Raw genomic sequence first — 17,621 nt, 5'->3', positions numbered from 1 at the left:
TGGCAGAAGGATGTAACTTTTTAGGTAACATTGTTTTCCCTGTGGATAGCCAGTGATCTAAAATCCTGTATTCAATTCTCCCTACTTATTTGAAATGCCCCACGGATCAAATGATAAAGTCTGCCACATACGTTCTCCAGATCTGGAATCTCTGCACTAACTGGAATTACCTGCCTGTTGTCAGTGTCAGTCCTTTTGGGAAAGTTACTTAGCGTGTTCACCAATTCTCCTCGAGCCAGTGCCTACTCGGGACGTGCATGACACAAAAGGGCAGGGCTGTATTCCAGTGAGTGTGTGTAGGAAGGCACGAGAACCCTTGCAGGGAGCAGACACTGCGGGCAGGTCAGGGAGGGCCGGACGGACCAAAGTTTTCCTGACAAAGGTCAAGGGGACTTGCCAAGCCCACCTGATGAACAAAAATTGAGAGCAGAAGAGGGCAGAGCCCATCAGCCCCTGAAAATCTTCAGCTCTAGGACCAAGAAGCAGAGTCCTGGAGGCACCATCCCTCATGCCAGGACAGCACTTGAGAGTGTTGACAGGCACAAGCCCAGGGTCTGGGCGCGGTGGCTCACACCTGTAATCCCAGCACTTGGGAGGCCGAGGCGGGCGGATCATGAGGTCAGGAGATCGAGACCATGCTGGCTAACACAGTGAAACCCCATCTCTACTAAAAATACAAAAAAAAAAAAAAAAAATTAGCCAGGCGTGGTAGGCACCTGTAGTTCCAGCTACTTGGGAGGCTGAGGCAGAAGAATAGCTTGAACCCAGGAGGCGGAGGATGCCATGAGCCAATATTATACCACTGCACTCCAGCCTGGGCGAAAGGGCGAGACTCCATCTCACAAAAATAAAAGAGAGAGAGAAAAAAAAAGAGCAGCACAAGCCCAAATCAGACCCGCACTGCTCTCCAGCACCTTCCAGACACTGATGGAAGTCTGGGCCATGGTCCTCGCGGGGGACTGGGCATGGCAAGAGCAGCTGCAGGTGCAGCTGTTTCTGGCCAGTATCCCAGGAAACCCCATGCCGGCAGCTCACAAAGCTGACAGTATGGACTGACGACTTTCCTTTTCAAGATCAGCTGTGTCTTCTCTTCCTCAGGCCACCACCCTTTCCAAGGGTAGAAAAAACCCTTGATGAGAACAGGCAACAGGACATGCTGGGCAAGTTAAATCACTTAATATTTCAAAATATTATTCGACCACAATAATTGTAGTTGTCTAAGAGAATCTGCATTTGTGTGGTTCCTTAAATTGTACTTTTTTTTTAATGTAATTTTTTTTTTGAGACAAGGTCTCACTATGTTACCAAGGCTGGTCTGAAACTTCTGGGCTCAAACAATCTTCCTCCCTTAGCCTCCCAGAGCATTGGAATGACAGGCACGAGCCACCACGCCCAGCCAAATTGCAGTCTTTCTTCCTGTCTTTAAAATTCACTTGACTTCCCGTTCAAAATGGCAGACTGAAGCGTTTACATCTTCTGCCACAAATCCCATTAAATTAACAAAGTAAATATGGAACTATGAATACATTTCCTATAGCACTAGAAATAGAGAATGGTGCCTAATTCTGGAGGATGTTAGTAGAACCCATCACACCGATGCCAGAATAAAACGGAGGGAGAAGCCAAGGGCAGCACCAGCAAGCGACGGGCTTTCCCTGAGAAGCCTCGGCAACAACTCATGTGTGGCAACATTGGCGGCTTTCAGCAGGAAGGGCCATGGGGCTGTGATGGGACTCACAGCAGAACTCCTAGAATAGATACAGAGAGCTTGGCTGAACCACCCACCCCGCCCCCGACCAGGCTTCAGCTAGCTCCCTAAGTCATGGGGTGATCTGCCTGGGAGCCATAGTAAGAACCTGCGGCCACAAAAAGACACAGGGAGTGCCCCCAGTCACCAGCTTGACAAAGGAAGGAAACAAAGGCGTGGGAGGGTGGCAAAGTCACACCAGGATAAAGCCTCCTAGGACATCCTAACATCCAGGACATTCCAGTAATTTCACTTAGTAAAAAGCGACACAAGAACTGCAGTTCGGGAACCAGGGGATCCCACAGGGCCAACCTCCCCCTTGGCCCCACTGAGCTATTGGCTGAACAAGCACAAGCCCCAAGCTCCATTCTAAGCAAGGGGAAACACATCCTGCTCCTTGGAAGAGCCTGAAAATGTACTATGTGTCCAGCGGAGCCCAGGGCAGCTCCCGTCCACGAGGCTCGAGTGGCACCCATGAGCCAGGTGTCAGCGCTCACTTCCTTCCCCTGGCCGAAGCACCTTCGAGACAGGGCAAACTGATCACTTGTGCCCAACAAATGAAGGCCAATGGGTGGCCTGAGCCCCCAGTCAGCACCACCCAGGAACCTGGACACTCAGCTGCTGGGGTTCATATACCTGCTCAGGACGGAGGGCACGCATGCCCATTGGTACTGCCCGCCTGCCCCTGGGGGCTGCACTGTAACCAACTCCAGCCTCCCGGGTCATCTGCCACTCCAGCCATCCAAAAGAACCGCCAAGAAAGGGGAGCTTCCGCCAGCTCTTGAGGTGGGAAGTGACGGGTTCTGAATTGCCTTTGAGGAAAATATGCACCAAGAAAGGATTGGAGTAGACTGGCTAATTCCTTTGCTTGGGCTCTCAGGCGATGAGGGGTTCTGGAAAGTCTGAGTTGTCAGGGAGGTGTGGATTCGAATCTCAGCACTGACTCTGACAAGCTGTGTGACTTCAAACAAGAACCTACCCGCCGTCTGTCCAATAGGGACGGAAATGCCACCTGGCCAGGCCCTTCAGGGATGTGACCCCAGTGGGCCCGGCCTGGAGCAGATGCTGTGAGATGGCACCGTGTCATGTTGGCATGGGCTGCAGCCCCTCGTGAACATTTCCTTTCGGTCCTTGTTAGCTGGTGTCTTTGGGTGAGTCTCACGGTGCTGTCTCATGGTGAGTGTCAAGCACGGCAGCAGGGAGACCTCTCCACCCACCCCACTCCCCAGGATGCCAGGCTCCCCTCCCACCAGTTGTACAGAGAAGACGTCAGCCCACAGAACCATGTGCTGTGTAAGCTCCTCACTGCAAACACCCCCAAAGGTCAGAGACCGGGGGACCCACAGGAGAATGAGAGGCCTCCGCCTCTGAGGTCAGGCCTCTGACCATGGCTCTGTGTGCTGTGATGCCCTGCATGGCTCTCCTCCCCCAGGAGGCCCGCCCGGCTCAGTTCTGTCTATGGGGAAGGCCACAGAGCTCTGGGGGCTGGCTTTCCTCAGCCCCGAGTAATTACAGACATGTGTCTGCACATGTCACCGGCCAGACTCCCACGACCCTGCAGTAGATCCTCATTAACCCGGGAACTCAAGGACTCCGAGAGGAGCAAGGGGCCGAGAGGAGCAAGGGGGACCGGGGCACTGGCAGGGATGGGGAACCTGCAGAGAGGCCCAGACAGCCTGTGCCCATGCTAATGGGCAAGGTATACCACCTGCCCTGCGAATGATGAAGGGGGAGCCTGCCGCGGGGCCAGGGATGGCTGCGGGGCCAGGGATGGGCGCGGGGAGCCTGAGCAGAGCAGGTTGGGGAGCCAGAGAGAAGAGTTTATGAATCGGCATCCAGCCCCCTCCCCTCTCCCTCCTGAGCACGGCTATTAAACCCCTTCTGGCCTCCAGATGCGCAGTCTGCAAGCTATTTCCCTTTTGTTATTTCAAGCTCAGGGCCTTGATCTTTTGCCACTTTGGAAGAAGCGGAGAAACAAAGGGATCTGGTGCTGTTGCTTAATAGCGTGCGGGCTTGGCCCTGCTGGGCCGGCATGTGTCTGATGCTCTGTGCCGTCACTGCAGAGCCATCCCTTTGATGGGAGCAAGGCAGGGACCGAGCCCAGGAGCCCTCTAAGAGCCGCTCAGCAGCTCCCTCTCCCGTTCCCGCAGGCCTCACCTCATGCAGGGGGAGCTGGCCCACTGTCTTCCTCCTTGCCACAGTGGTGGCCGCTTAGAGACAAGAGATTGATAATGGAGAGCCCTCGGGGTCCCCGAAGGATCGGAGCACAGTGCAACCAGTCACCAGGGCTGCTGGGCCCTCGACTGCACTTCACTCAAGCTGAAGGTGCAGCGTCCCCCGCAGACTGTGTCAGTCCCCCACCCCCTTGCAGCATGTCAGGAAGAGCACTGAACTAGAAGTCCGCAGGCCTGCGTTCCAGTTGCCTACATGTCCCGGACAGGCTGAACCTCTGCTTGCCTGGTTGGCCTCTGTGGCACTGGCTCTGAATTCAGGGCTGGGCCCAGATGGGGACGCAGCAGACACTTGCTGAGTGATGAAAATCCCAGCACTGCCATGAGGAGCCATGTGACCGGGGCCCGTTCCATTCATTCTTCATTCCCTCCCTCCTGTATTCACACACCCCATAAGCACCCTGACCGCCTGCTCCATGCCAGACAATAAATGGATTCCACCCCGACCTCAGTTGTAATTGGTGTAACAAGGGCTGTGACAGAGACCCTGATGGAAGGACGTCAGGGTGTCCCACCAGACGGAGGAATGGGCGTCAGGATGGCAGCTTCCCCGGCTGACACCCACCCTGAGCCCAAAGAACGGAGGGAGTTTCTCAAGTGAAGGAACAAGGAAGACCGGTCCAGGCAAAGGATGAAGCCTGGGGGTACCTGGAGACACAAGAGATTGAGGACATTTGGGGACCACTCAGGAGCCCGTGTGGCTAGAGCAAAAACCTCAAAGAGACAGAAAAGAAGATTTACTAAAGGGGACTGTGCATCCCCCTGAGAGCCCAGGAGCCAGGCAGGGTAGACACTAAGGAGGGGACCCACCTGCAAAGTGTAAGAGGCTGACCGGCCAGCTGGGGGGCTGCAGGCAGCAGCCAGTGCAGAGGCTGCTGTACCCCAAAACGGGAGGGGGGCCACAGCTGAAGAGGAGAGGGAGGCAGCTCTGAGAAGAAGAGGGAAGAACAGTCACCAGGACCTGGGACTGCACACCCCTGAGCAGGTGGTGGCATGCAGGCCCCTCCAGACAAGGTGCCTGGAAGGAACACGAGCGCTATCTGGGAGGGGCTCTGCTTTGGGGGCACTTAGTGTGCCATGACTGAAACAGGTGGCAGGAATGACCAGGCAGAGGGCAGGCGGATACAGCCAGCCAGTATCAGACGTCAGGAGCACTGTCTGGGCCAGAGGCAGGGGAGGAGGCCACAGCAAATGCAGGGAAGCGAGGCCTGGGGATGGAGGGACCCAGGGCAGCCTCCACACTTGAGGGTCAGGCTGCAAAGTGGAAGGGTCCGCAGAATGCCAGGATACGGTCCTGGAGACCGGCGTGGCCCATCCTGGGGAAACACAGTCACCTGTCCCCCTGCTGCTGCTGCGTGTCCCATCGTGGGGAAACACAGTCACCTGTCCCCCTGCTGCTGCTGCGGGAGGGGAAGGTCTCAAGACACACGACCATAGGCTCCCACCACAGAAACACTCTTGCCTACACCTCGGTCCTGCAAACCTGCTCCTCATCCCACACTGTCCCAGGCCTGAGGGTGCAGGCTGTGGCTACATTTTCCTGAGCCACAGGCTTGTGCGGTGGGATCCACAGAAAATGCCTGTCCAGATGCCTTTGGTTTGCACAAGGTGCTGCCACTCTCAGATCAAGGAGGACAAAGCCCTGGGCTGGGAGTGAAAGGCCTGAGCCAAGTGTGAGCTCTGTCTCTGGTACAGCAATGACCGTATCTTTCAGCCTCATTCACTCTGCTGGGTGTTAAAACACTTGACCACACCCACAGAGGGCTGATGCAAGTATCAGTTGGGTATGGAAAGGAATGCTTTGTTCATTGTTACAATAACACGAACACTAAGGATGTTAAGAATGTTTAAGTTCATTATTACCACCACCATCACTATCATCGCCATCATCATCACCATCACTATCACCATCACCATCACCACCATAATCACCATCACCATCCCTGTCAACCATCACCATCACCACCATAATCACCATCACCATCACTGTCACCATCACCACCACCACCATCACCACCATCACCATCACCACCATCACCACCATAATCACCATCACCATCCCTGTCAACCATCACCATCACCACCATAATCACCATCACCATCACTGTCACCATCACCACCACCATCACCACCACCACCATCACCACCATCACCACCATAATCACCATCACCATCACTGTCACCATCACCACCACATCACCATCACCATCACCGCCACCACTATCACCACCATCACCATCACCACCAGAACCATCATCACTCTCATCATCGCCACTATCTACCCTGCACTTAAAGCCCTGCTGCCACCCTATCCTCTCAAATAGTCTTCCTGTGACAGAGCATACGCAACTCTCTGAGTCAGCCCATCTCATTTACAGACAGTTTTGCTAGTAGAAAGCTATTTGCTTCTTTTGTTTGCTTGTTTGTTTGTTTCCATTGTAATTGGCCTTCCCATCTATATGGTCTGTTGAGTGTTGCTAGAAAAGAATACCTGAGGCTGGGTAATTTAATTCTTAAAAAAAAGAGGTTTCTTTAGCCCATGGTTGTGCAGGCTAGGAAGTTCAGGGGAATGGCAAGCTTCCCTCCACCTCCCTCTGGGAGTCAGGGCAAGGAGACCCTGCCTCCCTTCTCCCCCTGTGGTCAGGGCACAGGGCGATGTGACGCAAACTCCCACTTTGTGTCTTTTCAAACACAGAATAGAGAAGGGGGAACAAGTGTTCTGGAGTCCCAGGCCTGGCTATATTACTTAGACTTGTACCAACCTGGCCATATCATTTAGCTTTTCAGAGTCTGAATTTCCCCAAGTGGTTATGATGAGAATTAAAGGAGGCCATGTGACTGCCAGATACACAGCCTCACCCCCAAGATGAGCCTAAAATTGTGCATCTCCCTGTGAGCTCCACTGAGAGACAGCAGGCTCCAAGGAGGAGGCCCACAGGGAGAGCAGTGCCTACTGCTAGGGTCGCCTCTGGGGCCCAAGGTTGCCGGTGGCTGGGCCCCCAGATGGCATGGCCACAGGTGACTGGGAGTTCTGTGAGGTGGGGTGGGTGGGACCCCTGGGACCAGTCGTACCTGGCCTGAGTATAGCCTCCCCACAAGCTGTTGCCAGGGGCCCAGCTGACCCTCACTGGGTGCCAAGCCAGGCCTCTTGAAACGGCAGCAAGTAAAGAATCATTCAAGCTAAGAAGGAAAGCCAGGGCTAAGAGACGGCAGCCCCCGTGTGCAAAAGGCAGGGTGTACAGGTGCCTGGCCAGCTGGCTTCCAGTCCAGGCCACATCACTAAGTACCAAGAGATTGACTTACCCACCCTGGGCCTTGACTTCTCCACTTTAACAGCAAGGCCAGACCAGCACTGCCCATGTACCAGAAGTAGTGTGTGCCTGCATGTGTGAGGAAGTGTGTACACAAACCTCCAGGGAGGGGCTCTCTGATTTTCAACAGGTCACCAGGGACCCAGCACTGAAAACTGAACACAGACTCCAGTGGTAGATAATCCCCAAGAACCTCCAGGTTCAGTGGCCCAACCACCATGGCCAGTGCAGAATCCCTGGGTGTGAGGGGGTGAGGGGGCACCTCCAGAGAGCTGATCCAACCCCCAAGCAGCAGGGCCCCTGCAGGACGGTAAGAACACCCTGACTTCTCCTTTGCTCGCTCTGGATAAGAAAGGCTACAGGATCTTTGTCTAAATAGCACAACGAGGCCAAGGGTGGAGATGAAAGTGCTGAGTTGGCATTGTAGGAATAGTTCCTGATAGGCCAGATCTCAAAGTTGGACGTTTGATTGATGAATTCCTCCATGTAAAAATAAATAGCATGACGACCCAGCTCTCCACAAAGAGCAGAGTGGGAGGAGAAGCTGCAATGTGCCCCCCACATGACGAGCCCAGGACAGCATGTAGGTCTGCGTGTGTGTGCAGTGCGTGTCTGTGTAAGTAAATACACCAGCGTGTGTGTGAAATGTGTTCTCACATCAAGCGTTCCGACCCTCCGTTTGCCTGAGGAGGCGGAAGTGCTCAGAGTGAAAATCAGATGCAGACATGTGTATGACAGCAAGTCCAAGTCTAATTAAAACAAGCTTCCCACCTCCCCTCTCCAGGAACTGAGATGACCCCTGCTGGATTCTCAGTAGCTTCTGTAGGTTTGGTGCATTTTTAAAAGGAGCTAACCATTATCCCATCAAGTACATCGGACGAAGTGTGTATGTTTCCATTTAAACCCCCTGAGTCTAAGATGGTATTTAATTCTGTGAAAACCACTGAAATCCTGCAGGATTCTGAGGAAACAGTCTATTGATTCACGTCAGTCCTTCCCGAACCTCAGACAAAACGAGAATTCTTTCCCGATGAGCCTCCCACCCCCGTAGCAGGGCGGACGCTTCGATGAAGCAAGAGCTTTGATGTGAGAGAAGTGCCGTCGCTTGAGCCAACAGACACAGCTGCCCCTCGAAGGGACCAAGGAGATTTCCCATTAATGAGCTCTGGTAAATTCCAGGACTGAGGCAGGGTTTTATTTCACCCTGGATGGTGAAAGAAAGAAAGAAAAATGGCATAATACTGCACACTTACCAACATGTCATACATTCTTACACAAATCGCACCGCAGAACATACTCCCTCTTATCCGCTACTACCAAAAATAAAGACAAAGACAAGGTCAAGGATGCTGAAATCACCAAAAACCACCAGCCCATGACAGATACTCTGGAGAAAACCCGCTGTAGGGGTGCACAGAGAACAAAGTCTGAACTAAAAGAAGTCGCGGGGCCCAGGCATACAGGACAAGGACTTTTGCTCTCTCTGGTTTGGGGCAAATGGAAAACCCATATGAAACTCCTATCACTCCAAGATGGGCAAATAAAAGAATCCCAGCACCTTAAGCTATACAAAACTTCAAAATGAAAATACAGCAAAGTAAAAAAGCAGATAAAGAGAGCATTTCAAAAGATGGTAATATATTAAATAAAAGTTGAGACAAAAATTGTTCCCATATTCTCAAGTAAATGAAAGAAAGCATTTTAAAATTTAGACATGTAGGTATCTTTTTCATCTGGCTAATTTTGTAAGTACCTTATATATGTATATATGTTTATTTATATACACAAAGCACATATAGTTATATAAATATGTTTATATAATCATATAAATACATGTTAACTACTATATATATATTATCTTACCTAATCCTTAAATTGAATAGCCTTATTTCCATTTTACACATGAAGAAACTGAAGCACCTGAAATTGAAGTCAATTGATAATTATAACAATAAATATAAATGGGACAAATACACTATTCCAGTTTCTATTTGCTGGGTAACAAACCACCTTAAAACTTAGCAATATAAAAGCCATTTTATTTATGCTCACAATTCTGCAGGTTAGGAGTCAGGGCAGGCACAGACAGGAAAGCTTCTCTCTGCCCTACCACGTTGGCAGTCTCACTCTGCTGAAATAGGAGATAGCAGGGACAGCTCAACTGGTGCCACATGTGTGGGCCTTGATTCTTCTTGACATGGCATCCTCTGGGGATTCTCAGTAACCTCTGTAGATTTGGTGCATTTTTAAAAGCAGCTAACCATTATCCCATCAAATATGTAGGATGAACTGTTTATGTTCCCATTTAAACCTTCTGAGTCTATGAGGGTATTTAATTCCATGATATCCAGCAGGATTCTGGGGAAACAGTTTACTGGTTTACATCAGTCCTTCCTGAACCTCCAACAATGCAGTTCTTTCTCGACGAGTCTCCCAGTCCTGTAGCTCTGGATGGATGTTTAGATGAAGCAAGAGCTTTGATGTGAGAGAAATTACCAAGGTGACTTATTTTACTGCCAGTCTAGTAGTGATCCTAGCACCTGGGATGGTATGGGTGGAAAAGCTAGGAGCTGGACAGCACTTTCTCTCCCTCTCCCTCTCTTTCCCTCTTCCTCTCTCTCTCTCTCTCCCTCCAAGTGGCTTCTTGACATGGCTATCTTGGGTTCATCATAGAACTGTGGCCTCAAGGTAGTTGGACTTCTCACATAATGGCTGCCTACCCTCATCCCCTTTCAAGTGAGCACCAAGATACCAAAGCAAAAGCACCAAAGTTTCTTCAATCTAGCCTTAGAAGTCATGCAGTATCAAGTATCCTGCATTCCATTGATCAAAACAGTCATAGAGCCTGTCTAAATTCTGAGGGAAGGGAACCATAGACCCCAACTCTTGAAGAGAGGACTGTCAAAGAAGTTGTGGCCATCTTTAATCTGCCACACTTAACCTTTTACAAGAAAAAAGTCACTCAGAAGTCAGGAAAGGCTGTAATGCTCTAGAGGAAACCAACTGAAGAAAATAAACAATGCACTCCTAAATAACTAATGGGTCAAAGAAAAAAATCAGAAGGGAAACTAGAAAATACTTTGAAGTGAGTGAAACAAAAACACAAAATACCAAAACTTATGGGATACAGCTAAAGCAGTACTTAGAGGGAAATGTCTAGCTATAAATGCTAGAAAAAGAACAAAGATCTGAAATCAATAACCTAACCTTCCACTTGCAAACCCCAGTGGTAGATAATCCCCAAGAAAATAAGAAAAATAAGAGCCAACCCAACTGAAAACAAGCAGAAGCAAGGAAATAATAAAGATTAAAGCAGAAATAAGAGAAACAGGGAATAGAAAAACCAATGGGGAAAACCAATGAAACCCAAAAGCTGGTTCTTTGAAAAGGTCAATAAAGCTGACCAACCTTTAGCTAGACTGACTAAGAAAAAAGAGGAATGACTCAAATGACTAGAATCAGAAATGAAAATGGGGACATAACTAACAACCCTGAAGAAATAGAAAGTGTTGTAAAGGAACACCATGAACAATTACATACCAACAAATTGTATAACTTAGATGAAATGGACAAATCCCTGGAAAGACACAAACTGCTGGAGCTGACTCAAGAAGACAACATGAAAAGACCTATAACAAGTGAAGAGATGGAACTAGTAATGCAAAAATTACCCAGAAAGAAAAGTCCAGGCCCACCCAAGCTTTATCACTGAATTTTGCCAAACATTTAAAAAATTAATACGAATTCTTCACGACTCTTCCAAAAAATAGAAAAACCACAGGAACATTTCTTAACTCATTTTATGAGGTCACTATTACCCTGATGCCAAAACCAGAAAAGACATTACAAGAAAAGAAAACTACAGACCAATATCTCGTACGAATATAAACAAAAAAATTCTCAGCAACATACTAGCAAACTAAATCTGCAACGTATAAAAAGAGTTATACACACACCCATGGCCAAGTGGGATTCGTCCCAGAAATGCAAGCTTGTTTCAACATCTGAAAATAAATGAATATAATACATCATATCAATAAAATAAAAAACAAAAGTCATATATTATTCTCAATAGAACCAGAAAAAGCTTTTGACAAAATTCAACACATTTTCACGATTAAAAAAAAAAAACTCAACAAACTAGAAAGCAGAAGAGAACTTCCTCACTTAATAAAGTGCATCTACAAAAAACTTACAGCTAAGTTTGTACTTGATTGTGAAAGACTTAATGTTTTCTCCCTCGTATCATCAAAAATGATACCTTTTGTGCTTCAAAGGACACTATTAAGAAAGTAAAAATAACTCAGTGAACTGGAGAAAATACTTACAAATAATACGTCTGATAAAAGACTTGTATTCAGAATACATACCCTTCTAACTCAGTAATAAAGACAAATAACCCAATTTTAAAATAAGTTAAGAAGATTAAATAGACATTTCTCCAAACCAGAGATACAAATGGCCCATAAGCACATGAACAGATATTCGGTATCACTTGTCAGGGAAACACAAATCAAAACCACAAGGCGATACCACTTCACACCCACAAGGATTTCTAGAAATCCAAATGTTCATCAACTGACAAATGGATAAACCAAATGTGGTCTGTCCATACAATGGAGTATTATTCCACCATAAAAAAGAATGAAGTATTGATACATACTACAATATGGATGAACCTTGAACACATTATACTGAGTGGAAAAAGCCAGACACAGAAGTCTGTATATTACATAATTTCATTCATATAAAAGGTTCAAAACAGGGAAATCTATGGAGACAGAAAGTAAATTCGTGGTTGCCTAGGTCCATGGGGAAGGGTGAAGCTAAGGAGATGGTAACTAAGTGTTGGGGGTGGGGGTGGTCCTTGTTCTTAGAGCTTCCAAGATGGTGGCGGGCTGCTCCCAAGATGGTGGCAAGCCTCTTGTTCGCTAACCTGGAGTTCTTGGCCTCACGGATTCCCAGGAATGGAATCTTGGACCATGTGGTGAGTGTTATAGCTCTATCAGAAGCCGTGGGTCACGGAAGAGAACCATGGAACCCAGTGACTAGTGTTCAGCTCGATTAGGACAAACCTAGGCACTTAGCCGTGTAGGAACAATGACAAGCCTTTAGCCCGATCAGGAGCGGCAATGGGTGCCTCGCTGGGTCAGAAGCACAGCGGACACCCTGCTGGATCCAGAGGGGTGGAAGTCAGCAGCGGGCCTGCAAAGGCGGCAAACAGCAGTGATGGACAGCGAGCGAAAGCTCAGCTCGAGCCGTAACAAACACGGACCAGAAGAGTGTGCAGTTGCAAGATTTAATAGAGTGAAAACAGAGCTCCCATACAAAGGGTGGGGACCCAAAGCAGGTTGCCATTGCCTGCTTGAATGCATGGGTTTATATCCCAATCATTGTCCCGCCCCCTGTGCTTTCAGGCAATAGATGACTGGCTATTTCTTTACCTCCTGTTTTTGCCTAATTAGCATTTTAGTGAGCTCTCTTTACTACCTGATTGGTCAAGTGTGAGCTAAGTTGCAAGCCCTGCGTTTAAAGGTCACCTTCCCAGCTATGCTTAGGGATTCTTAGTTGGCCTAGGAAATCCAGCTAGTCCTGTCTCTCATAAGGAGGATCAAAATGTTTCAAAATGAACCATGACGACAGTTGCACAACTCTGTAAATGTACAAAAAACATGTAATTATATTATTTAAAGGGGTGCATCTTAGTCTGTTCAAGCTGCTATACCAAAATATCAACAACTGGATAGCTTGAAAACAACAGAAATTTATTTCTTACAGCTCTGGGAAGTCCAAAATCAAGGCACTGGTAGACTCAGTGTCTGCTAGGGGCCCACTTTCTGGTTGATACATGGCACCTTCTAGCTGCGCCCCCACATGGTGGAAAAGAGGAAGAAGCAGCTCTCTGGGGCCTCTTTTAAAGGGGTACTAGTCCCATTCACCTAATCACCTCCCAAAGACTCCACCCCTAACACCATTACCTTGGTGATTAGGTTTTCAATATATGAATTTTGGGGACAGACAGACATTCAGACCACAGCAGGCTAAGTTGTATGAGATAGCCGCTTAGACATATGTATGTGAATTATATCTCAATAAAGCCATTATTTTTTTAAAGTCACAGAACCTTTCCAGATTTGTGGGGAGCTGGGAGTTGACCCCACCTCCTGATAGAAGGAATGTCAAAGACTTTGAGGCCATCTTTAATCTGCCACACTAAACTTTTTAAAGAAAAAAATCACTCAGATTCAACCTTCTTGAAAATCAGTACTGTGATTTAAAAATTACAGCCCCTGCCGGGCGTGGTGGCTCACGCCTGTAATCCCAACACTTTGGGAGGCTGAGGTGGGCAGATCACCTGAGGTCAGGAGTTCAAGACTAGCCTGGCCAACACAGTGAAACCCCATCTCTACTAAAACTACAAAAATTAGACAGGCGTGGTGGTGGGCACCTGTAATCTCAGCTACTAGGGAGGCTGAGGCAGAAGAATCGCTTGAACCAGGGAGGCAGAGGTTGCAGTGAGCTGAGATCGCACCACTGCACTCCAGCCTGGGTGACAAGAGCGAGACTCTGTCTCAAAAAACCAAATAAAAGAAATAAAAATAAAAATAAAAATTACAGCCCTTAAACAAGGCTCAGCAAACTGCCTTTGGTCCAAATCCAGCCTCACTTCCTGCTTGTGTAAATAAAGTTTCACTGGAACACAGCCACACCCACTGTGGCTTTCTCACAATACAGCAGTGTTGAGTTTGTGTGTCAAGGACCGAATGGCTCACAAGGCCTAGAATATTCACTATCTGTCCCTTTACAGGAAACACTGCTGATTCCTGCCCTAAAACAAAACAAACAAAAAAACTCAGAAACGCTGAAAGTAAAAGAGTGAGCAAAATGTGTGGCAGATTGAAAAAAAAAACAAGTCTCTGCCCACATAAAACCATCATCCCTCACCGGGGCTGGTTCTCCTCCAGCACCTTCACTGCCCCCAGCCAGCAGCCACAGTGGGATGGGAGCAGCTCCAGACGCGAAAGTGCAGGGCTTGGCACGAGGCGGGGACGGGCGTCTGTGCATCAGTAGAACGATGGGCCTCGCCCAACCGTCAGGCAGACCACTCCAGCCAGTGGTCAGAAGCCCGCCCTACCTTCCGCAGTGTGGTTCCAGCCCTAAGCCCAGTTACAGCCTGTCGTGAATTGGGTTCCCCAGAAGTGGTCCCTGGCCTGGGGATGACTGCAGGTTTGCAAGTGAGAGCACAGCTGTGGACAGGGTGCGCCCTCCCGGGGAGCTCCCGGGTGCTGCCAGCACTCCTGGATGTGGCCCCATCTTTCCCACACCCGGCATTGTCTTCACATCGCCTTCTCCTCGTGTTTGTGTCTGTCCTCTTCTGTCTCTTACAAGGACATTTGCCATTGGATTCAGGGCTCACCTTCATTCAAGATTATCTTAAGATCCTTAATTTTATCTTGCAGACCCTTTTGCCCATGAGGTCACATCCTCACGCTCTGGATACACATCACTCTCGGGGCCGCCATTCTAGCCGCCTCGCCTGCGAGCAGCAGCCTGGACCTAGAAGCCGTGTCCCCTGTGCTGCCCAGTGGAGTCCATCACCTGGCACCCAACACCCAAACAGGGTGACCACCAACCTGGCTGAGGAGACTGCCCTCAAGATGATCACAGCACATCAGGCAGGCTCCTGAGCCAGCCCCGCAACACTGCCTCGCTCCCAGTATGGCCAGAAGCGTAGTTGAGGCCAACCCTTGAAGCAGCCAAGGCGTCCTCTAAGCCCAGAAGTGCCAGGGATCGGGGGCTGCCCAGTTCCAGACAGGGTCATTACACTCCCGACCCTCGGAGGGGCCCCCCGCCTCCCAGCTCCAGACAGGGCCGTCACACTCCCAATCCACAGAGGGCCCCCCTATGCCTCCCAGCTCTGGACAGAAGCGACTGCCCAGTTTCACCGACCTCCACGCCGCTGCCTGGGGTCTTGCTCGAACACAAGAGAACACGGGTCTCGTTGAGGGCTCCTCTGTCCCACGTCTCCTGCTCCTGGACACCCAGGCCTGCCCTCACCACTGCCGCTGGACACCGGGCAGGGATCCTGGCCACTCTTCTGGAGGGCCAGTCTGACATTGCAGGTGCAGCCACTTCACTGTTTGTCCCTCACAGTGTGCCAGAGGCCCTCCTCCCTGCAAGAGCCGCTCCCAGGGCCCAGCCCTCCCCTGAGAGGTGCTGATGACAATGGAGTGTGGAACCATCTGCCAGCCAACCCCAGGTGGCCTCTCGGGGGTGTTCTGCCCCCTGGGGCCATGCATGGTGTGGCCCTTCCCAGTGCTGTCATGTCTGAATGTGGCCCTGCAGACCTGCCCCCACTGGGCCTGAGCACATCCCCCGGGGCCTGATCCCAGGAGCTCCGGGAGCAGCTCGCACACACCTCCATGGATGCCTCCCACAGCGGGAGGGACAGGAAAGGCCAGCTCCATGTCCCACATCTCACTCTTCAAGCTGGGAAAACGATGCTGTTACCTTGGGAGGTGAGACCCTCCAGATGGGAACCTTGAGGCTGGGAGCCAGTGTGTTCCCAGAATTTGGGGGAATATTTCATTCCCTGCGTACAGTGTCTGGACTTACATATCACCTCCTCCCAGGCACCCAGGCATCACTTCACAACCCCATGCTCAGCAAGCCCCAGAGAAAACTCCTCAATAAACTATGAGTGTTAATGCCGGATGCAATAAGATGTGATTAAATTTTACACAAGGGAGGGGTGTAGGTACTTCAGAATCGTAAAAATAGCTTTTCCACAAAACTGTCAGCATTAGACACAAATATGGGAGCAAAGGGGCACTCGGGCTTATTCAGATTGCTCAGTTTGCTTATACTAAGTGTGCACAACATAAAAAAACACCTGCTCCACTTTTAAAATCGGTCTTCTCCGTTGTGCACAGGAAAGTTATAGTTTGCAGAGGTTTTTTGTATTTTAATAATGCCACCCATTTTGTGGTGTTTAAAGAGTGAGAAGATACAAGGCTTATTTAAAAAGTAAAAGTATCTAGGCTCCTCCCAAAAGAAATCAAGATGAAAAAACACCCAAAGGAGGGCAGCCAAGTGAGGATTCCTTCTGGAATCTTCTGTGCTGACCCCCACTTCAGCAGGCCGTGGCAGAGAAGGTCCTGGGGTGGCGGGGAGGTGGAGGGTGGGCACAGCCCCTGCCTCTCTCCGCTCCCTGTGGCGCCCACCTCCAGAGACCCCTTTCTAGTAGGTTAAATGGGTGCTCGCTCTCCACCACCTGCCCCAGCAAGCAAGCCGCAAAGCCGGCGCCGGGCAGGCCCACCCAGCTCTGTTATCGGAAACTGAAGAGAACCCACTGCCCCAACCAGAGCGAACTAACAGAGACTCTCAGAGGGGCAGCAGGTCAGAGGTCAAGTGCAGGGGCCCTGCACCCACTCCCTCACTGTGGGACCTCGGGGTGTGACTGAAGCCACAGACTCACTGAAGCCACTTTCTCACGTAAAAACTGGGGACCTGGGTCCTACCTCCAGGGTGGCTGAGGGAAGGGCCTCAACACGGCTGCGGTTACTGCTGTTCAGAGATGCAGCTGACGAAACACACTCTGGGAAGAGCAGGCCAGCTTAGGGATGAAACCAGGGTGGGCTCCTGCAGAAGACGGTGGAAGGAACAAAAGCATTTAATCACCCGCCCCAGAAGCCCAGTGCAGGGAGCAGCAGGGGACTTTTAACGGCATCAATCCAGAAAGACAAAGAGCCAGGAGAGGCTGCGGCAGCCGGGGTTGCACAAGCGGAACTCCCAGCAGATTCAAGAAAGCTGACTCCTCAGCCAGGAGCCCACGCAGCCCAGAAGTGGCCCGGCTACCTGCGGGAGGCCTGGGAGGTGCAGGCGCGAGTGGCTTCACTGCCTCTGGAGGTCAGGAAGGAGGCCACGCGGAGAGGTGGTCAGAGGCCTGTGTAAGGCGCTTCAGGCTCGCTCCGTCCTGACTGTGTCCAAGCAGAAGATCAGCTGTTTCATTCCCTGGAGAGGGTGACACTGAGGGTCAGCGGACAGGGCGAGCAGAGTAAACAGATCTCACACACACTGTGCACAGACCCGCACCTCCAACCCAGCGGGCTCCGCAGGGCTGGGTCAGACTCACGCCTCCAATAAAGAAAGACCTAAAGATGGGGCTACATCCGCAGCCCTCCGGCCCCAGGCGCTGCTCTAACACCCCACCCAGAACAGCACCCCTACCTAGGGTGGCCAGGGCAAATACAGGACCCAGATAAATGTGGATTTTAGATCAACAACAAATCATTTTTTAGTATAAGTATGCCCCATGTAATATTTAGAACA

General features: G+C 50.1%; 1 protein-coding gene across 2 annotated transcripts in view; it reads right to left on the bottom strand.

Annotated features, from left to right (window-relative positions):
- Positions 1-913: 913 nt before the first annotated feature.
- The window catches only part of LOC105473813 (ankyrin repeat and SOCS box containing 1), a 102,004-nt gene continuing 85,296 nt past the window's right edge, over positions 914-17,621 (bottom strand). The window contains exons 6-7 of one of the 2 annotated variants that reach the window (XM_011727877.3): positions 17,148-17,303; positions 914-16,931 (exon numbers count right to left, since the gene is read on the bottom strand). The gene's annotated coding sequence lies outside the window, so the exon portion shown is untranslated. Of the gene's footprint in view, positions 17,304-17,621 lie in introns of both variants that reach the window. The other variant, XM_071073700.1, reaches the window with a different exon arrangement.

The sequence above is a fragment of the Macaca nemestrina genome, chromosome 11, assembly GCF_043159975.1.
Source record: "Macaca nemestrina isolate mMacNem1 chromosome 11, mMacNem.hap1, whole genome shotgun sequence".
In the NCBI taxonomy this organism is placed as follows: domain Eukaryota; kingdom Metazoa; phylum Chordata; class Mammalia; order Primates; family Cercopithecidae; genus Macaca; species Macaca nemestrina.
This window is presented reverse-complemented; position numbering and strand designations above follow the sequence as displayed.